This window comes from Coloeus monedula, assembly GCF_965178545.1.
Source record: "Coloeus monedula genome assembly, chromosome: 4".
Lineage (NCBI taxonomy): Eukaryota > Metazoa > Chordata > Aves > Passeriformes > Corvidae > Coloeus > Coloeus monedula.
Window position 1 is genome coordinate 25,310,340 of NC_138784.1, and position 6,365 is coordinate 25,316,704.

The following is a 6,365-nucleotide window of genomic DNA, read 5'->3' on the forward strand; positions in this document are numbered from 1 at the left end:
GCTCTGGTTTGAGGTCTGTCATGAAGAGAAATACTTTCTGTGGGTTCAAGTGTCATTTTGATTCCATCCTTAACAGCCATTTGCCCAGCATGGGGTTTCTCCACCCCTGACACAGCATACAGGACAGTTGTCGGCTTCAGCTTTCCCTCCTCTTTAGATGTGAGCACCCACTACTTCCCTTTAAATGTGGCCATGCCTTGGGCGCAGATCTAAGGCCCCTAGAGGTCCATTTTAGTGGGATGGTAAGCCAGAATCCCAGACTGTGTTCCTCTCTATCCAACACAGCTGGCACTTGTCCTTTAGTATTAGATCAACCTGGTGGGCAGCTGTTTTCCTCTGCACCTCATCTCACAGCCAGGTGTGGCTGAGAACCTCCAGGTAGGTGTTTCTTCACAGACTTCCTTGAAGAGCTCAGCTACTTCCCAGAGCAGGATCAGTGCAAAAAATAGCAGCTACCACTTTTTGCAAATGCCACTGGAAGAAGGTTTGTTGTTTTCCTACCTTTTAAATGATAGTTCAACAATTATTGCACAAACCCAGTAGTGTTGGTGATCAAGGTCCTGTCCTTCCTCTGTCTTCAGAGCCACAAAATCCCACCTACTGGGAGACTGCCCCCAAACACCAGATTATTCTCTTTTTCAAGAGTGAGGGGAATACACATTCACCCACTGAAACACTTGCTTAGTGTAAGACAAATTCAGAGTTCACTGGAGCAGCTATGGCATGGTCCTTTTCCTGGGCAAGACCAGATTTGTGTCCCAACCACAACCCCTGGCTGCGTGTACATGTCATCCAGTGCCTGATGCATGCAAAATACCTAAGCATGTCCTAGTGAAGGTGCTGAAACACTGATCTCTGCTTTCCAAGATAAACACTTAGCTAGAGATCAGTCTTTCTTCTCTCTGGGCCACATTGACTGTCACAGCAAGAGTGAACCATGTTGGTTTGGTACACAAAACACACATTTCAGATAATTCCTCTACAGGAAGCTGTAGTAGGATTTTCATTGCTCTGAAGCCTAGACTAGAAGTGTGGGTGGGCAAGAGAAAATAAGTGCTTTTGTGGTTTGTTTTCTTTAAAAATATTTTTGTGGTTTCAATGAAATTGAGTTTTGTTGTTTCAATTAATTTGAGTTTTGTTGTTTTAGTGAAAGCCTGCCCATCTGTGGACATATGATACGTCTTTGAAAAGCTTGGCTCCCACATGCTCTATGGAAACTTCTTCAGCTGTTCATTGCTTAAAACTTCCAGACTCCCACTCTCATGTATGATCTCCTGGCACCGCCTGTTTGTAGAGCATCCAGCCCTAAAAATGTTTCTTTTCACGGAGGACTATTTGCATGTGAGACAGTGTATGTCCTGTTCCTTCCTTTGTGAAGGGCCAGAGTGGCAGTGCTCACTTCCTTCACCCCTGAAGCACTCTGAAAAATTTGAAAGATTTAAAAACTATCTATGGGGTTAGAGCGTGTTTCACACTTAGCTGAGGGTTCAGCATCTGTGCAGTTGTGACATGATTGGTGTTTGTGGCCAGATCTGCTGCTTTGGTGCCAGCAGCATCCTCCCAGCCTTCATTCCAGAACATGTCCGGGTTATGCCCTTGGGATGCTGAACCTGGCAGGTGCTCGCCACCCATGTTACAGACCTACCATATTAAACCACGCCCTGCCATGCCATGCCGTGTGGGGTAGAGCAGACTGTGGAAAGAATGTGTTGCAGTCCCTCCAGGCTGAGGAGAGCACTCAGCTCAGGCCCTCCATTTCTGGGGAAGGGCTCTGACCACACGGCTGCCATTTGCACACATGCTGTGCTCTGTGACAGCACCTTTAAAGAGGCCTCTGCTCTGGTGGGTGCCTGACCTGAGATCACGAATGAAAAAGTAAACGGAAAGGGAAGAACGCACAGCCCTAACTTCTAAGCTCCAGGGAGAGACTGAACTCCCCACACTTTCTGCCTGCTGCCTAAAGGCAGCTCCCCTGCCCTGGGTGATGATTTCTCCCTTGGGATGCCTCCTTATATCAGCAGAAGCCAGAAACCAGAACACAGTCCTGGGAGGCACCTCAGTGTCTTGCTCTCTGGATCTGAGAAGGCAGTTGCTGTGACCAGCACGAAGCTTGCACTTTGCGTGGAACATTTGTTCTCCTTGACCATGTCCTATGTAAAAACCAATCAGCTGGTTTCTTCCTGAGGGAATGTCCTTTAGTACCTTGAGAGCCACTCCTGATCCTCATGCCTGACCATTGTTCTCACAAGCCAAATGGAGCCCAGTTTCTGCCTCCTGAAAGCTGGGAGTTCATGGCTCGTCACCCAGGTGGGTCCTGTTGGTACATGGGGAACAAGCCAGTGAGTCCCAGGAGAAGGGTGCAAATTGCAACAATGCACCGTGTCACCGCTTTGCCCTGTCCCTTGGAAGCACTATTTCCAAAAGCTACATGGAAAAAGGAGTTAAGTCTCATTTGTTACTCAACTACTGTTGACTTATTTTGTGTATTTGGGCTCAGCAAAAAGCTGCTCCTCAACTTGTTCACAGAACAGGGTTATTATTATCTGCTGCCTGACAGCAGGATTACAAGGATCAAATAAGTAGTTTTTGAAGCACCGTGAGAGGAATGAAAGGAATAGGGAGTAATGAAGTGCCCTACCAAGTGCCTTCGCCTGATTTCCCTGCTCACAGCAGCATCCATGTGGCTCCGAGCTGCGCCTGTTCATTAGGTGGCACTACAGGCCCAAGATTCCACGTGTGAGAGCAGTCTCCAGAGGGCTCCTCTGGGTCTGGGCGGAGGTTTGTAGGTTCGAACACTTTGCTGCCCTATTTGCATATATTTTTTTTCCCGGGGAAACGTGCTGTCCTGACAAATAGTGGAAGAACACAGGCTTGGTATTGCAAGTGCAAAGCAGCAGCAATTGATACTTCTGATACAGCTGTCCAGGATTGAAGTCTCCAAGAACTGCAGGGGGAGCCTGTAATTGCTTGGGGTAAATCCCATACCAGGGACCTGCAGCCCACCTGCTCACCTTGGCTGCACCAGGGCAGTGCAAAGGGGCTGCTGCTTTCCTCTGAACTGGGAGACAGCACAGTCGGTTCTCACAAAGACATTATCCATTCTCCATTGGCCTGTGGAGAGGCCTCAAAGGCTGCTGGTGATCCAGAGACACATAGTCTTCAAGGAGAGGGCAGCGTGCCACTGTACCTTCTCCTTTTGCCTCTGCTGCAGGGCTGGCGGTGGTGTCAGGCACCTGCCCCGGGTCCTGGAGCCTCCTGTGCTTTTGAGTAAAAGATACACAACACATCTCAGGTTGCGCCTTTTCCACTGAAACATCCTGAGCTGAACACGGGTTGGGAAGGTGCCTATGTTCTCTCACAACCCTTCCAGCCACCTTCTTCCTCACCTTGATTTCCTTGGCATTTCCCTGGTTAAATGTTTACACAAGTTTTCAAAGCCAGGGAGCGTGTGGGCAAGATCTGGGAGTGCTTCCCTTCAACAATTTGGTTTGAGGTGTTTTAACTCCCTCCTCCCATGCTGCCAGTTTTTCCGGGCCTGCCACAGTCCTGGCTCTGCTAAGGCACACCTGACTTGGCTAACAACTGACACAGCTGTTCCCATCCCAGTGCTCCACTAGAGCTGAGCCTGGGCTCCTCCATTCCAGCTAGCAGCTTAGTCATTCTCTAGCCCTGGGTCAGTAACCTGCAGACTACTCAGTGCCCCTCTGTCTGAAGCTGAAAGATAAATGCCCTTGAAATCTGAAGTAACCATGATAATTTTATTTTGAACAGGAAAATGGACTGTTTTTTCCCCTTATCTAATTGATTAGGAATGTCAAATATTCTTTTCTGTACACTGTGCATGCCTCTTACTTATGTAGGAAGCAGCTGGTCTAGGGAATGAGCCAAACACTTTTTTTTAACTAGAAAAAATTGAGCTTTCTTTTGGGACTTGGGGGGCTGTCACTGTATTTCATCGTGGGTTGACAGATAGAATCCATCTCTCTCCTTTTCCTTCTGTGTCCTGACATGTCTCTGGGAAATGCCTGCCATGTCCCTGCTTCAAAGAGAACTGCAGGTGTCTGGGAGAATGGGGGCGAGGAGAGGTCGCTGGGGCAGTCAGGCCAATGGGATGTTCACAGCTCAGGAGCCACATCTGGGCACCTGATTGACATCAGAAAAAAAATCTTGGCTTTTGTCTGGCTGGATTTCTGTCTACTTCTATTTTTGCACATTGCTGAGCAGTACTAGATGCAGCAGTTACTATCTGGAGGATGATATTAGCTCTGCATCCGCGTGACTTTCTAATTCTTTCTGTAATGGGCTTAAAATGGAGTGTATGTTCCCGTTTTTCTCAGTAGACGGTTACGCTTCCCATCTGAAATTATTCAGCCTTACACTGCATTTCCAGAAAAACCTTTCTTAGGAAGAGCCTGAACTTGCAGTGTAGGTAGATTTGTTTCTGAGGAAAACTGTTGCTTCAGCAAGATTGACAGGTACAGCACCATCTACTTGGAAAACCCAATAGAAAGATGGTTCTTGGTACAGTTTGGCCAAATGGGTAGTTGAACCCCCTTAAAAGATGTAGGACTCTCTCTGTAGGAGTCATTGTAACTCCTGGAAGTTTGTGTCAAGAAAGTTGCCAATGAACAGCATTATTTTGTAGGATACCTTGTAAAAAATAATGAAAAAATAGACAATCACTGTTACAGGTGTCACCATAAAGCTGTCACTGTGCAGGTGCCTCATCCCAAAGCAGACTGCTGCAGCTCCTCATGTCCATGGCCAGTGGTTTTCATAGAATCCTAGAATGGTTTGGGTTGGAAGGGACCTTTAAAGGTCATCTAGTCCAACGCTCTTGCAATGAGCAGGGACATCTTCAAGTAGATCAGCCTGCTCAGAGACCTGTCCAAGCTAATCTGTAATTTTATCTCCAGTAACATCTGTGTTCACCAAAGGAGAGAGGAGCAATGGGTCATGCACTGGTTAATCATTGAACTACTGGGGTTGGCATCATCTACAGGAGGTTTATACCTGAGTGAAGGGAGCTGGGACATACAGAACACATAGGGGAGTGTCTTACATCTCCTTTTATAAATGCTCACATGACTTCTCAGCACCCAGACATGGCTGATGTCACCACCATTGCTTCCCACTTTCTGTTACACAGATGAACTTGGCAGGTTTTCATCACACATCCCAGATGTGTACCTGGTGCAAGTGGGGGAGAAAATAGAGCTAGGGATGGACCTTCCCAGTCAAATTAGCACATATTCCCCATGACAGTTTGCTATGGTAAGTGATCATTCTGATAGCCACCTTGAAAATACCTCAGTTTGGTGGGTTGGCATGGCACTGACACAGCTCTGAACAGGCTCACACGTGAGATGTCCTATGACCAGCAAAGCCCAGCACTTATCTGCACAAGCCTCCAAGTCTGAGTCCTGAAGAACATTAAAAATGGTTTAAAGAGCACACACACAGCCTGACCTGAATATTCCTCTTTTGTACTGTAGTTGCCTGGTGCTTCCAAGAGCCATTTAAAGTGTGGATTCGCCGTTGTTATTAAAGCTATGGCCAGAATGACCCTCCTAAAGCTGAATATTCAGCAGTAACTGAGCTGCTGAATGCTGCTTGATGATCTTGTAAGGATCAGGGAGCTGAAAAGGCTGGACTTCGCCTGGTCTGGCAGAAAACACTGGGATTTGTTTAAGCAGCTGGCCAAACAACCTTCAGCATCTGCTCTATTACCAGAGGAGGCAAAGCAACGAACATTTACTGGATAAAAGTTCACACCACGGTCTCACTGGCAGGAGGGAGATCTGCTACCAGTGCTGCTCTTTGTCACTGAGACCTGGTGTCCAGGGGCTGCCCTGGACATAGAGGCAAATATGGACAACCTGGTTGTTCCCACCAGGCACGAGGACACTGCTATGTACACAGTAATTTGGCCTAAGTGTTTGGATTTGTCTTTTCCAGGTTTTTACTTGCGTTATCAGGAGCTGGTGAATTGCCAAAGGTTTGGCAGCTGATAAAAACAAGCGCCATGCCAGATCCAGGGAAAACCCCACACTCGGATGCAAGTTGCTAGCCCCAGCAACTCTTTCCTACATGTTTTAAGGTCCCTGAGGGACATACTCTTTGACAGCACTGTTGGAGGACAAGGCATACTCTGCCTATATTGAGCAAGATGGATTTTGCTGAGACAGTGGTTCCCATGATCAAGTTTAAGCAATAACTGTAGCTGTTAAATAAATCAAGAGAGGAGCTGTGTTCCTGGACTTGCTGCTGCTTGTCATACATTGGTACATTGTTCTCCTGAGGTGGGATTCACTGTTCTTGGCATTTGCCAGCTAAAAATTAAGAACCTTAAATTGAGCTGACTG